The sequence below is a fragment of the Platichthys flesus genome, chromosome 14 (assembly GCF_949316205.1).
Source record: "Platichthys flesus chromosome 14, fPlaFle2.1, whole genome shotgun sequence".
Classification (NCBI taxonomy): Eukaryota; Metazoa; Chordata; class Actinopteri; order Pleuronectiformes; family Pleuronectidae; genus Platichthys; species Platichthys flesus.
Genome location: NC_084958.1, coordinates 2,555,721 through 2,572,163, shown reverse-complemented (window position 1 = coordinate 2,572,163; position 16,443 = coordinate 2,555,721).

The following is a 16,443-nucleotide window of genomic DNA, read 5'->3' as shown; positions in this document are numbered from 1 at the left end:
TGCCTAGCTCATCATGCATTACTTGGAGCTGATCCACAGTTTGACTGGTGGTGTCTGTGCTACGGTTAGTGCCCTGTATGTTCTGGACTGTGGCTGCTGGAGTAGCAGTATCGTGTCTGGTGTTTGAAATATCACTGATAGCGTCATGTGTTTGATCTATGATGTTATCTGATGTAGCTGTGAGTGTCTCATGTTCCTGAGTTACCCCATTTGTAATGACAACTGTAGTACGAACATTAATTATCTCACGTATCAAATCATTCAACATTAATAACTGACTCATTCCTCCATCCTCAGAACTGAGTAAAGTATCAGAGTTAATATAGTCAAAGATATATTCAACACAAACTTCTTCATCGTCGGACTTCAGGTCGGGTGTACTTAGATTGTCAGCTGCGATGTCCCGTGCCAGCTGGTATCTGTCGCTGCCCGAGAGTGTGAACAAGTTATTTTTGATGCTCCATACGAGTTCTTTGCGTGCGGTGGACATGATGTGTGTGATGAAATAGCAGTGCGGTTCCTTTGGAAGAATGAAGACCCTTCTTGGACTCTGATCTCCCCTCTCGGACACCCACCAGCTGTTGTCACGGCTGCAATCACGTCACCTCGCCTTGGCCTCGTGGTTCTGATATCACTGGATCTGCTCCCCTTAATGGTTCTTGTGGAGAGAGATCCCGGACGAGCCCCCAAAATTTGTTACGGGTCCCAAGATTGGGACCACAGCAGCAAAGTTAAATTACTGACCTGTAGAAAACAGGAAGGATGCAGCAGCAAAAATGAGACGACGCATTCATTTCTTTACCCAGACAGCATCTTATATGATTAGGAATAACCTTAAATGAAAATTACTATTAAAGTAATTAAACAAATTACAATTACTATTAAAGTAATTAAATAAATTAAAATTACTATTAAAGTAATTAAAAAAATATATTTTGGGGTATACCACATTTGGTTTGTTAGTTTTTACGTTTCTGTCATATCTAAGGTGGTTGCTATGTTGTTCCTTGCCGTCAGACCAGAATACTAGTTAAATTGCCTCCGTTACTATCTTTTCCTTAAGTGTAGGCATCAGTAGAAGAAGGCAGTAGTGGGCGGCTGTGGCTGAGGGGTAGAGTGGTCGTCCTCCAACCTGAAGGTCTGAACCATCTGCATGCCGAAGTGTCCTTGGGCAAGATGCTGAACCCTGAATGGCCCCCATAGAATAACAAAGTGCTGCAAGTAGATGCACTATATGAATCTGTGTGAATGGGTGAATGTGAAACTGTAGTGTAAAGCGCTTTGAGTGGTCATCAAGACTAGAAAAGCGCTATATAAATACATATCCATTTACACAAGATGTGTTTAATCAGGACAAATGCCTATTTATTCCCTATTTATTATTTTAGTTGTCCGTCTCCCTGTTGGACCTGTGACCCCAATTTCAGTGGCTTACTAAGTCTCTGGTTAGTAGTTCCGTATACATATACTGTATATACACAGCTTCAAAAGTGACCATAAACTTACACGAAGTTTAAACATGGGGGGGACAATGCCCCTCTGCCTAGTTGCTTGACTGCTGCAAAGCCTGTTATTTTCTAATCTATTTATAAACAGAAATTAGCCTGGCTCACATGAAAGTTAATGGTTTAAACCTAAGAATTTTCAGATGAGCACTAGAATCTCAAGTGCTCCCACTTGTTTGCCAGGGGTTGTACATGTTCATCCTTAGAGCTTTATTCTCCATATACTTAACGTTAGCTAAATTTTTCCTTTGCTGTATGTCTCACTAGCTTAATGTTTCGATATCAAGAACAAAACACGTTGTATTCAAGATCTAGGGACGCCTGGCTACTGTGGCCCTATCATATATAGTGGCTTTAACATGTTTAATCTGTATTGTAGGCAATATGGCATCAGAAGATGATGTAGAGCAGGGGTTCTTAACCTTTTTGACCCTGAGGCCCAATTTTTTCAGTGCAAAGTGACCCGGGGCCCATTAAATGTTAACACTGAAGTTAATTGATCTCACTCATTTCTATTCAATAATAGATCAAATCCATGTACAGTTTAACAAGCTAACAAGCTAAATAAATAATACAATGACATGATAAAATGTGATCACCACAAAGATTTTTATTAAACTTTCAATAACTTTTGCTGATGATACACGGAGCAAGAAATACAAGGTGTCATATACGGTAGTTTAATGCGCTTGCGCATATACTGTGAGTTATACGGGAGTTGTGGGCGCATGTGAGTGACGTATATGAGTGAGACATATTGTGAGACACGGGCTGCAATAAAGGAACTTAGCAACTAAGAAGCCTCCTTAGCATTGCTTTACATGGTGTCAGAAGTTAAAACGGAGTCATGCCAAAGTTCGCTCCCCCAACAAACTTTTCGTTCGATAAACCAGAAGAATGGCCGGAGTGGAAGCAGCGTTTTGTGAGATTCAGAATCGCCACCAAGCTGGATAAAGAAGAGGGCGCCGTACAAGTGAGCAGCCTGATATACGCTATGGGAAGCGAGGCGGAGAACATCTTCCGTTCGTTTACATTCACAGAAGATGGACACAGAGACGATTATATGAGGGTGCTTGGACTGTTCGATGACTACTTTGTGCCGAGGAGGAATGTAATACACGAACGCGCATGTTTCCATCTGCGCGTGCAAAGACATGGAGAGAAAGCTGAAACTTTTATCAGGGCCTTGTACGAACTGGCGGAGCATTGCGAATTCGGCGGGAACAGAGATGAGAATATCCGCGACCGGATCGTAGTTGGAATACTCGACAAAGAGGTCTCACGGAAGTTGCAGCTGACGAAGGACCTAACACTAGCGCTGACTATCGAGACAGTCAGGCAGTCGGAGGAGGTTGCTTCGCAGGTCAGCATGCAAGGAGAGACAACGGGGGTGATACAGGAAGTCACGCACGAGCGCAGCAAATACCCCAACCACTACGGTAAGCCAAAAGGGGGAAATAAAGGACAATGTGGACTGTGTGGGAAAGCGTGGCACAGTAAAGATGAAAATTGCCCGGCCAGAAAATCTTCATGCAATACGTGCAACAAAGTTGGACATTGGAGTAGAGTGTGTAGGAGCAGGCAGGCAGTGAGTGAGGTTACAGAGCAAACGGAGCAGCAGCAGTCATACTTTCTTGGAGCTGTGAGTAAAACAGGCGGGTCGCCAAAGCAATGGGCTGTGGAGTTACGGGTGGGTTCTACACCAGTTGACTTCAAAATCGACACAGGGGCCGATGTTAACGTCATCTGCGAGGAAACCTACGACTCACTCATCCCCAAAAGACCACTGGAGCCTGCGGATTTAACACTGGACAGCCCAGGTGGCGAGCTGCAGTGCATAGGACAGTTCCAGAGCACTGTGACCTACAAAGGAAAGACTCATCCACTCAGAGCATATGTCATCCGCGGACGCACTGTAAACAACCTACTCAGCAGGCCGTTGTCTGTGAAAATGAACCTGGTGAGGAGAGTGAATGAAACGGTGTGCGACAGAGGACATCCACAGGCATATGGCGAACATGGGACTTTAAAGACTGAACCGGTGAGAATACTGCTGAAAGACAACGCTCAGCCATATGCTGTATACACAGCACGACGCGTGCCTCTCCCTATGCTGCAAAAGGTAAAGGAGGAGCTCCAGAGGATGGAGAGAAATGGCATCATCGAGAGGGTGACACAGCCCACAGACTGGTGTGCACCCATGGTGCCAGTCTTGAAGAAGAGCACAGGTAAAGCACGCATCTGTGTTGATCTTAAGAGGCTGAATGAGGCAGTAAAAAGAGAACAATATATCCTGCCTACTACTGATGAGATTACAGCAAAGCTGAGTGGGGCCACTGTCTTCTCTTCACTCGATGCCGCCAGTGGGTTCTTCCAGATACCGTTGCACCCAGACAGCTGTAAGCTCACTACCTTCATTACGCCATTTGGCAGATTCAACTTCAAGCGGTTACCGTTCGGAATTACAAGCGCACCGGAAATCTTCCAGAGGAAGATGATGGAGACCCTGCAGGGGCTGGAGGGTGTTGAGGTCTTCATGGACGACATTCTGGTGTATGGGGCCTCTAAGGAGGAGCATGACGGTCGCCTGGAGAAGGTTATGCAGCGCATTGAGACAGCTGGTCTGAAGCTCAATCGTGAAAAGTGCTCCATCAGGCAGAGTCAGCTGCGGTTCCTCGGGCATCTCATTGACCGGTCCGGGATCCGGCCTGACCCCGACAAGGTGAAAGCTATTCGGCAGCTGTCACCACCAGCAGACGTGCAAGATTTGAGAAGGATACTGGGAATGGTGAATTATCTCGGAAGATACATCCCCGGACTCTCTACCGTGGGACAGCCGCTGTATGAGCTCTTGAAGGACAAGAGCACATGGACATGGAACCACGTGCAACAAACAGCTTTTGAACACATCAAGGAGCTGTTGACAACTGCACCAGTACTTGCCTTTTATGACTTGAACAAGCCCACGGCTGTGTCAGCGGACGCAAGTAGTTATGGATTGGGGGCCGTACTCCTTCAGCTCCACGGGGAGCAGTGGAAACCTGTGGCATATTGCTCCAGACGCCTCACTGAAGCAGAAACCCGCTACGCCCAGATAGAGAAGGAAAGCCTGGCTGGTGTGTGGGCATGTGAGAAGTTCGACAGATATCTCAATGGACTGGAGCAGTTCAAGCTAATCACCGATCACAAACCGCTAGTACCTCTCATTAACAGCCGAAGTCTGGACAATGTACCTATACGATGCCAGCGTCTTCTCATGAGGCTCATGAGATTCAATCCAGTGGCAGAATATGCGCCAGGGAAAACTCTGGTCATCGCGGACACCCTGTCACGCAGTCCACTGGCCGGCACGTGTGCAGAGACAGACACACACAGTGAGGTGGCATGCTACGTTGATAGTGTAGTCGAGGGGATCCCTGCGTCTACAAGCAAGATGGACGAAATCAGAATGGCGACAGCAGCCGATGCTGAACTGCTGGCAGTTTTGAACCTCATAAAGAACGGATGGCCTGAACACTTAAGCAATGTGCCCATGGACGTGAGAGAGTACGTCCAAGTGAAATCAGAGCTATCAGAACACAATGGCCTGGTCCTCAGAGGAAGCAGGATTGTCGTGCCAAGGCCAATGAGAAGTGAGATCCTTCAGAAAATCCACGAAGGGCACCAGAGCCTAGTCAAATGTAGAGAGAGAGCATGCTCATCTGTGTGGTGGCCTGGACTCTCTACGGAGATAAACAAGCTTGTGATGTCATGTCAGGTGTGCTGCGAACTGAGAAGAACACAACAAAAGGAACCTCTCATCTCCACACCGCTTCCGGAGCGACCCTGGAAGAGAGTTGCAATGGATCTTTGTGAGCACAACCACCACAACTACCTGGTAATATCAGATTATTACTCCAGGTTCTTAGAGATACTGCAGCTACCCTCGACAACGAGTGCACAAGTGATTCAAAGAATGACAGCGGTTTTCGCCAGGTTTGGCATTCCAGATGAGGTGGTGAGCGACAATGGACCCCAATTTTCAAGTGCGGAGTTCAAGGAGTGCGCCAGGCAGCTCGACTTCAAGCACTGCACATCCAGCCCTCACCATCCACAGGGCAACGGGCACGCAGAGAGAGCCGTTCAGACAGCGAAAAAGATTCTCAAGCAAGAAGATCCGGTGATGGCTCTGATGAGCTATAGGTCCACTCCCTGCTCCACCACAGGCTTCAGTCCAGCCGAGCTGTTGATGGGGAGGAAAATCAGAACCACACTCCCCACTCTGGAGAAAAATCTCCTACCCAAATGGCCTAGCAGGACAGCTGTGAAAGAGAGGGACGGGAGGGAAAAGGCTAAACAGGCCCATTATTTCAACCGCCGTCATGGAGCCCGGCCCTTATCTGCCCTGCGACCAGGAGATGTTGTATTCTCCAAGCTAGACCACGAAAAGTCATGGTCTTTACCAGCGGTGATCTCAAGTGAGAGCACCACCCCGAGATCCTTCGTCATCAGGACGCAACATGGAGCAGAGCTGCGGCGGAACCGCCGTCACCTCCAACCAGGGCCAGTTCCCCAGCCCATCCCAGCAGATCACAGGGAGGCCAAAGGCACAGGCGCACACTCTGACGAAGCCACCATGTTAGAGACTGTTCCTGTCAGTCAGAGTGAGGCCACACCCACAACCCCTCTACCCGGTTCGACTGTGACCAGATCTGGACGGGTGTGCAAGCAAGTCGACAGGCTTGACCTGTAAATAAGTGCAAATCATATGGCCTTTGGGGGGGGGGAAGAAACGAAAAGTGTATTGATAACGATGTGATAACTTTGATTTGCAAGAAAGTTTTACAGTTTGTACAGTTGTACATGTTGAATTTGTACAGTTGTACATGTTGAATTATCCTAATTTAAGTTAATCTTGGTTTATGCTATGTGTTTTCAGAATAGCCATTTTCAGTTAAAGTGTTTCTACGATGTTATTGACATAACACTCAAAACAGGGGAAGATGTCATATACGGTAGTTTAATGCGCTTGCGCATATACTGTGAGTTATACGGGAGTTGTGGGCGCATGTGAGTGACGTATATGAGTGAGACATATTGTGAGACACGGGCTGCAATAAAGGAACTTAGCAACTAAGAAGCCTCCTTAGCATTGCTTTACACAAGGAAGAAAATGTCATGAATTGAACAGTTTAATCTGCCTTAAATGCATTTGTAATAGGCTATTTACATATTAAACTCAAATCACAACACAGGAAAAGTGTTTTGTTTCCAAAATAAAAATCATCAATCAATAAAAAAGGTGGTGATATAATAAATGCATTCAAAAATAAATATTATATATTAATAATTATATTGTTATATAATTAATTATAGAATATATATTTATATTCTATAATATATGTTTTTAAATTAAATAAATAAACTCTAAATTAAATTGAAATAAAGTGCAAATGACTATAGCCTTATAATCAGCAGATTCATTTAACAATTGCTTCAGCAGTTTTCATTTTTGCATGGCAGCGCCAGATGTTGCTCTTTATATCTTGAACAAATAAACAACCAAATCAATGAACAGTCAAAACAGTACGTTTTTAACAAGCTACAACTTGTTTTTTTTATCTTCAACTCTTAATGAGACACCTGGGCCTGCCTCTGAGACACAATCAGATCCAATCTGGGTGGAATGGGGGAAAGGCTCACTCTCAAAGTAGCCTCCAGCGTTGATCTGAGTCTGTTTCGGGCTTTGGTTTTAGTTGTGGCCACAATGAAGAACCCTGACTCACACAGGTATGTAGTTTTGAATGGGAGAAGGAGTTTCACAGCCCTCAGTGCAAGACATGGGTACTCCTTTGAGACAGCAATCCAGAAGGAGCCCAGGTCTAATTTGCCCCACTGCAATTTTAAAGTGCTGTCGGTGGAAACTTCCAGAAGCTGTGATTCCAGACATGAGAGCAAAGCAACATCATTTGCAGTGGGATCCACAGAAAATGGGTCCAAAATCCACATGTGTCCCTCTCTGGGATCCTCAGGAAAGTACTCAAATTTCTCTGCCAGTTGTGAGAGGTGCTGAGAGACTGAGTCACTGATCATCACCTGAGGGCAGTTTTCCAAAATGTCAGACAAAAGTGGAAACATGTCCATCCTCTTTTCCTGGGCCCTCTTTGTCCACAAAGCAAGTTTCCTCTTGAAAGCTTGAACTTTGTCTGCAACAAAAAATTTGTTTCTTTTTGCTGTTTCTTCCTTGAAGAGAGATGTTCAGCTGGTTCAGTAGTGAAAAAATGTCACAGAGGTAGGCAAGTTTTGCTGTGAACTTTGTGTCAGCATAGTAATGTACAAAAGGAGATTTTTTCTCAGTGAGGAAAGTGAAGACCTCATTCTTCAGTTCAAACAAACGCTTGAGGACCAGTCCCCTTGAGAGCCATCTCACTTCACTGTGATAGAGCAGCTGGACATGATCTGCGTCTATGTCCTCTCAAAGCTTGGCAAAACATCTGGAGTTCACAGCATTGTTTTTAATAAAGTTGATGGTTTTCACACATATAGTCATCACTTCGTGGAACTCTGGTGACATCTTTTTCGCTGCAAGGCTTTCACGGTGGAGAAAACAGTGTGTCCATTTAGCTTCTGGTGCACGCTCCAGTATCTGTCTGATGACACCGCGATGCCTGCCAGTCATTGACGCTGCGCCGTCACTACACACCCGACACAGTTCTGCCAGTCCAGGCCGTTCTCAGTGAAGTATTTATCAATACAGCGGAAACATTCCTGAGCCGTAGCTCGTGTTGGTAGCTCTCCACAGAACAGAATGTCTTCGTGCAAACTACTGTCCCAGCGATAGCGAACAAAAACCAACAGCAGTGCGGCATTTGTGACATCCGTGGACTCATCCATTTGCAAAGAGAAAAATGAACTACTTTTTATTCTATCAAGAAGTTGCTGTTGTATGTCTGAGGCCATGTCCGCGATACGGTGACTCACAGTGTCGTTGGAGAGTGGGATGGTCAGCAGCTTCTTTGCAGCGGCCTCTCCGATCATCTCACGGCACATATCCACGGCGGCAGGGAGAACCAACTCCTCCGCTATGTTGAATGGTTTTTTACTCTGTGCCACACGTCTGGCTACGAGGTAGCTTGCTTTCAGTGCACATTTAGAGTTGCCAGTCAGTGACACAATAGATTTTTTCTGCATCTGCAGCCCATTTTCTTTTCTCTTAAAAAATTCTACCGGCTTTCCCACGAGAGTCGGATGCTTGGTCTCTAGGTGCCGCTGTAGCTTCGAGGGCTTTAAAGCTTCATTAGATAGCGTCAGCCCACACTCCACACACTGGGCTCTCGGCTCTTCCTCACTACCCTTGTTCACAAATCCATACCGAATGAAGTCGGGATTGTATTTACGCACACATTTTGTCTTTTGGGGGGGTCCAGCACCACTTTTATCTTCATTTTTCCTCTTTCAAAACTTCTCCATCACTACCTAGCTGAATGTCGATCTGTTGTTCTGTGAGCTTGTTAAACAACTAACGCAGTACCGCCACCATGTGGTCGGAGGCTGCATTGTAACTGAGCGTCTCATGGATAGCATAGCCTAGTAGCTCTGGCGTCACCCAAATCCGCGCGTACACATTAATTAACATATCTGGTGTATTCAGTTGATAACCTATGCGGTCCCACGGCCCAAGCGGCCCACAGGTGCAAAACCGAAAGTTTCTTGCGGCCCTCTAGGTGGCGCTTGCGGCCCAAGTATGGACCGCGGCCCTATGGTTAAGAATCACTGATGTAGAGACTCATTTTGATGAGATGGTCGAGGTAGCAAAATCTTCTAGTGATGTGTCGGATGCGAACGATTCGTTCGTTTTGAACGAATCCTTACAAGGACTTGGGAGTAATGAGTCCTCTCAAAGAGTGATTCGTTCATTTTCTCGTGGCCGCGCATCGGGACTGTTGCATAGGCTGATGCAGGTCACGTGAAAAATGATCCAAAGACTCGTATCCGGCAAATTAACGAATCATTGATTCGAAGACTCTATGACAGAAGAACGAAACATTGATCAGAAGACACGGTCGGAAGGTGAATGAACCTTTGGATAATTTTCCACGTTACCTGCATAGGCTCAGAAGAGGAAACAGAAAGGATTTGTTTACGTCGTTCACTTTCGTGTGACTAAGTTTAGTCAGAAGTGAATGATATTCGTTCACAATTAATAATTACAGGTTTCGTTATTTTAACTTTTTTGTACTTTATTTACAGTTCAGTGCAGCGTAATTGTTTGCCGTGATAATTAAATACTAGTGTGATAATAAATGACCATTTCAAATCATCCATCCATGTCATGATACATTATTTTAATGCAGGAATTTCATGCAGGAATTCCCCCCCCCCCCCTTGAAATGAACGAATGACTCGAGAAAAGATTTGTTCATTTTAATGAACGAGATTCAAAGAACCGAGTCGGTAAAATGATCCAAACTTCCCATCACTAAAATCTACGTCTGGTGACATCATAAAACTGTCAACTTTTAGTTCTGATTATTGTGTCATCTCACATTATTAAACATCTCCTGATACACATGGCCATCTTAGTGTAGTAAAGCCTGTGAAAGACATAGTCAGCAGCACAGGAGCTAGGTCAAGAATAAATGCTAAAGCATATTCAGGGTGCAGCGTATATATTTAGGATGTAATTTATGCTTATACAAATTTTACTCCCTGAGCTACTGGATCATTATATTTTTTTTAATAACCTTAAAGGTTCCTAATCACATGTTTATGGACTGCATATATAGAAATAAAGCTACAAAAATTGTTGTGAAAATGTAACCCTGGAAATTGGATAGCTTGAACAATTTTCCGAGAAAGTGCAGCAGATGGATAACGCAGCATGAAATCATGAACAACATTGTTGATAAAACAAGGCAGAATACAAATATTGCAAAATAACATTTACAATGACACTAGCAAAAATAAAACATTTTGTGGACTAATCTGACAAGAAGCTTTCCTTACAGAGTGCGTACTGCTTTCACCGACTTGTTTTCCGTGTCTGTGACTAATTCCAGGCCACCGAGGCAGTCACAGGACACACAGACCTTCTTATTTGTCCCAAAGAGAAGAATAGGGTGCACCCTGCCATCTTGAATTTGTGAACCTGAAAACAAATCGTGAACATAATCAAAATGGATTAACTATTAAAAACAAAAAAGCATTTTATTGTCAGTAGCTCCATATCCTTATTGTTCCAATTGACCATGGCCCTGATTTGGTCAAACAGTATGGCCTATAACCTGTCCACCTTATAGTATTAAAAAGATGCGCTTTCTGCGCTTTCTGCTCTTTTTGCCTGTACTGCTAGACTGGTGGGAGACTAATAAACAAAGAGTCAGGAAGGATGTCAGTATAAATGAGAAACTCTGAATATCAAGCTTTTCACCTAATTTGGTAAATGGAAACTAGTAATTCAGAGTTATAAATATCCTGCTAACAGGAGAGATAACACCAACAGGAGCCTTAAAATCAGACAGGATTGTCATCTCATACCTTTCCAGAGTTCTCCTGGCGTCGAAGTCTGGGTTCATTTGAGTTCATTTTAATCTATGATCTGTTAGCTTTAGCAGTTACAACTGACTTTTGTTGGTCTTCAAACCACCGTCACAGAGAAATAAATATAATTTGACTAATCAAATACATGCAGACTATGACATTGATTAATCATTTTCATAGAACTGAGTTTTGCTGTTACTTTTCAATGATGATTGTGAACTGCGGGTGAATGATGTATTCTCACTCGTTTGCATTCTCAGTGGGTGGAGAGGGGGGGTCACCACACAACATCTGCAGCGCCATCCCGCCACATGTTGACGTAGCAACATCTTTACTATCGTTTCGAATTGTAGATGAGAATCATTGCTAATTTGAGTAAAGATAAACACATTGTTTGCTCTCAAATAGTCAGAAGGAAACCTCTCAAACTCATAGAGGTGAATAATTCCAGGCAGATGTTCAGCAGTACAATGACCAGATGTCCCGGTTTATCCGGGCATGTTCCAGTTTCCTGATCTAGATATCTATAAAACACTAAATGTTTTCAACTTTCACTACCTAATTTCCCCGGTTTCAATCAGAATCAAAATAACAATAACATATAGTTATACATATATTCCAGCGCTTACATGGGGGTTTAGCAGGTTCTGCCGTTATTTTAGTTACATAACCCTATAGAAAAAAGTAAACAAAACACCACATGGTGTTCCGTTGTCACAGCTATGACTAGCCTATGAGCTTTCACGGCTATGACTAGCCTATGAGCTTTCATCTTGCTCTGACAGGACCTGTCAGTGTGATACTAGTTGGCAGGCAAGCCTGTCAATCACTCATTTTCGTGTATTTTCTGTTCAGCCCTAAAGCCATTGGCTATTTTCGTGTAGCCAATGGCTTTAGGGCTGAACAGACCAACAAGCCCATGCTAGCGGTTAGCTGTAATACTAAGGAGGAGTTTTTAAAGAGCTCCAGGACGCTCACTCATTCCATCACAAAGTTCCCGTCACCGGCATGCGCATTGATAACAGAATGGTCCCGGTTTGGGAGTTTTAAACTGCGGTTGCTTTATACAGTATGTCAGTGCCGGCCTATGGTGGCAGCGAGGGAAGAGTCCATAGCAACAACCATAACTTCAAAATAAATCCGATAAAAGTAAACTAACAACAAAAGATCATACAAACCATCTGAAAGGTGATTATAGAAATAAGATTATAAAAATATAAATAAAATGTGCTGATTTTAAGTGGATCAAAGGAAGCCTCCTGAATCACGATTATGTGGAATTCATACGAATTCTAGTGCTTTACTTTTAGTAGCATTTCCTACGAAATTTTGATGAGACCAGCCTGAACTGCTAACCTGCTCTAGATCAAGATTAGTTAGTGATAACACCTCAAAACTATCAACAGCCCAACTACTGACCAATCAGATCAATGGCAAACCAGAGTTATCGATCTACAGGATGTTACAGGGACAAAATAGTTTACAGTCAAATCAGAAATAACCAAGAGCAGCTAATGTTTTTAGACGAGTGGAATTGCTTTGCTGTTCCAGAGCTTCATTGTGAACACTCTGGATTTCTTTTCTCTTGTGATCATTATTAGGTCCAGAGCATGACAGCAATTTTTCCTACCCCTTTTCTTTTGCTTAGAGTATTGAAAATTGGCACCCATGTGTATAATTACCAGACGCACAAAAAATCCTCAGCTACCATTGGCCAAACCCAAATGGAAGTCAGCCATTTTGGATTGAACATGCAAAATTTTTTTGGCTAAATTTTCGCGTTTTCACATGTTATGTAAAATCTTAATTCTCCTACAGATTGCATGAGATCAACTTCACATTTGAAGTGTCATATCAGAAACTTTCGGATAAAAATTTATATTTTCAAAGTCATAGCGTCCCCTACCTTCAAAATAGAAGTGTCCTGCGGCTAGCCCATTCACCCGTTTTATGTAAAATTACGTGAGTTGGGCGCCACCTAGTATCTAAACTGAGAAGTGCAATACAGTGGGCCACAGTCCATTACATTACATTTCATTTAGCTGATGCTTTTATCCAAAGCGACTTACAATAAGTGCATTCAACCCTGAGGGTACAGACCCAGAACAACAAGAATCAAGAAAGTATAATTTCTTCAAAAATTAAAGCAAAACTAAAAAATGCTATAAGTAAGTGCCATTTAAGTGCTACTATATTTTTAATTTAAAAAAAATTAGTATTTAAAACAAATTATTTAGTTTTTTTTATGCTGGCTTGGTCACATCTGGATTAGGTGAAACCAAATAATGAAATGATATCCTGGGTATGTTGAACTTGCTCATAGTACAGGCCCTAACTAACTATTTACTCTGTCTCTGTTCTGCTCTTCACTCCTCACAGTGTGATATCAGCTAGGCTTGGTCTCTCACCCAAGTCTCTTAAACACCACCACTCTGCCAGAATGTTGTCTAACCTTGTGTTGGTCACAGTTCAGCCAAATCTCCTCAAGTCTTCCATATTTTTTTTAGGCTCTTTTTGATTATCCTGCTGTACCCTCACCTTATGTTCCCCTTCAACCTGGGATAACCTGCTTACCTCCTGTTAGTCTGCTCAGTCTGCTCCACAGCAATACTGATCCTCAACTATGTAATTGGTCAGCTCTTTTTGCTATTTCTCTCAGCACATAGGACATTTCATGAATTGTATTGTATTCAAATGTTGTGTTATTTTCAACCCCACTGTGCTGCCTCTTTATTCTTCCTTTACACAAACCACTATATTATCCTTAAGGATTTGAATGTTATTACACCAATTAATTGTTCAAGCTTAACAAACTGAAAATACATAAAGTTGTAGTATTGTGGTTCTCCTATTTTTCTTCTCCCAACGGCAGAGCAGAACAGTCCACAGGTCAAGCAGAAACTCACATTCTGATAACACAGACCATAACCACATCTTGACATGTTAACTGCTGCTGCACATAAATATCTGCTTGACCCTGTGCTGAAAGGTGTATCCAGCACATTTTCAATGAGTGAATGCTAGAACCTTGATAAATCTTTATCTGTGCATGGCTAGAGGGTATAATACTGAATGCTCAAATCACAGTTATATATATATATATATATATATATATATATATATGAGTGTGTGTGTGTGTGCGAAACTATGGAGCACTCATAGAAAAAGTTTTGAATATCTTGGTTGAGAGGGTAATGACACCAGAGTTTCCCCTTACTTTTGTACTCCTTTAGGGAGCTCTCTGTCGTGGAGGATATTCCATCGAATTTCCTTTTCATTTTGTTTCTCACTTCTACTGGAGAAGAGGCGTTTAAGTTGATCCATTTCCTGCCTAAATTCTCAGTTTTTTTCTCTGTTCTTTTGTTTCTGTATCCGTCTTCTCAAAGTTTCCCCGTTGTTTGTCTCCTGTGTATGAGTCTATTTCTTACTACTTTCCTCTTAGGTTTTATTAGATCCTGCTGCTCATCCTTCTTCACTTCCTACACATGTTGCAATTTCCGTTCTCCTTGCATCTTGGTGTCTCTCCCTCCCTTCACTGCATATGTGTTGAACATTTGACTGCACATAACACTAGGCTTCCACAGACTTCACCAACCTGCAATTGAAAAATAACAGAAAAAGCTTGCTTTGCAATTTTGCACTAAGATATGTGGAGTGATCCAAATCTATTAAAAGTTTTCAAAACTGTTAATAAGCATTGGCTCTTGTGATTTAACAAAAACAGATGTGAAACTGTTGATTAGCTACTGACTTTAGGCATACTTTTGTCATGTATTAATCCACTGAATATTAATTCATAAAGCATATTCCGTATTGCCTTTATGTGATTTGAGACTTTTTTTACTTTGATGAATTCAAGTATAAATCCTGATATAAAACAGGTGTGGATAATTGTTCTGCTATAAAGGACTATTTACATTTTTAAAACATCATCCTTGTTGGCCACTCAAACTCCACAGTGAAACTGTTGATTAGCTACTGACTTTAGGCATAATTTTGTCATGTATTAATCCACTGAATATTAATTCATAAAGCATATTCCGTATTGCCTTTATGTGATTTGAGACTTTTTTTACTTTGATGAATTCAAGTATAAATCCTGATATAAAACAGGTGTGGATAATTGTTCTGCTATAAAGGACTATTTACATTTTTAAAACATCATCCTTGTTGGCCACTCAAACTCCACAGAGCAGAATTAATTTTATCTAAGCTCATTTCTCCTTGCAGCTCATCCAGTTTATTTGCGTGTTTCCAGCTCTAATGATGCTGAGATTGGGCTTTTTCATTATACAAGTGTTTTTCCAAAAACTAGACACAATGGCTTGTTGTCAGTGATGACATGTAAACTTGAAGAAAAGAAAAATCGTCACAACAACAAAATCATTTTTTACTTGCCCTCTCATTCTTTCATTCGTCTTTCTCTCCTAACTACCTTACTTCCCATTCAGTAACAATCGATTCATTACTTCAAACTCAAAAATATGTTGTTCAAAGGTTGGTTTTGAAATTGAGAGAATTCAGGCTCGCTCTTCCTCGGCTGAAGAGAAGTCCTGTGCTGCTGAAGAGCCTTTCACAGGCCGATGGTAGGTGCATGTTCAGCGCCAGAGAAAGCTTGCACACAGCTGGAAGAGAATTCAGCAAGTCTGTGTGATCTGCTGAAGAGGCCAAGTATCCGTCCAGTTGTTTGGAGCAATCTTGTGCTTGAGACGAGTGCAGGGTAGAGAAGAAGTTATCCTCATCGGGTGAACTTGACCTTGTGGCATCACCTTGATGTAAGGAGGGCTCGTCCATGTGCTGCTTGGTGTAGTCCATTCCTGTAAGAAATCAAGTACAAAAATTACAAGATTCATACATATTTCTAACATATCATGATCTAAACTTCAGGTTTATCATTTCAATGTAATGCCCTATCAATAATTGATTCATGAATCAAAAAAAATCTAATTGGAATAAATATCTAGTTTTGTTTTTTTAAAACATATATTAAATTACAGCACTGCTATTGTGTCATCAGCATGATTTTTCTTATGATTTTTTCTTTCTTCTGCTTGGTGCTGAGCAAGTAAAACTCTCCATAGCAGCAAGGGAAGCTGTTGTTGCGCTGTGCGTGACGGCTGCGTTGCTGATCTGCTGCGTCTAGCCAGGTCTGTTGTTCACACAGTGAGCCTGTCTGCTGTGTCTGCAGCTGAGCTGCTACTTAAAGTTTCTGGAATGACTGCTGTATTTCTTCAAACAAAAGTAGCCTATATACTCAACTAAAAGTCTGGGGAATAAAGTAGTGCATCTGCTGATCCTGCACTAACAATAAAAACCAAACCAGCAAATGAAAGTATTGAGTCAATTGAAAGCTTGTGTTCCCTTACTTTGAAAGAGTTGCATTTGTTTGTTGTTTGTTACATATTCAAGAGAAAGATAT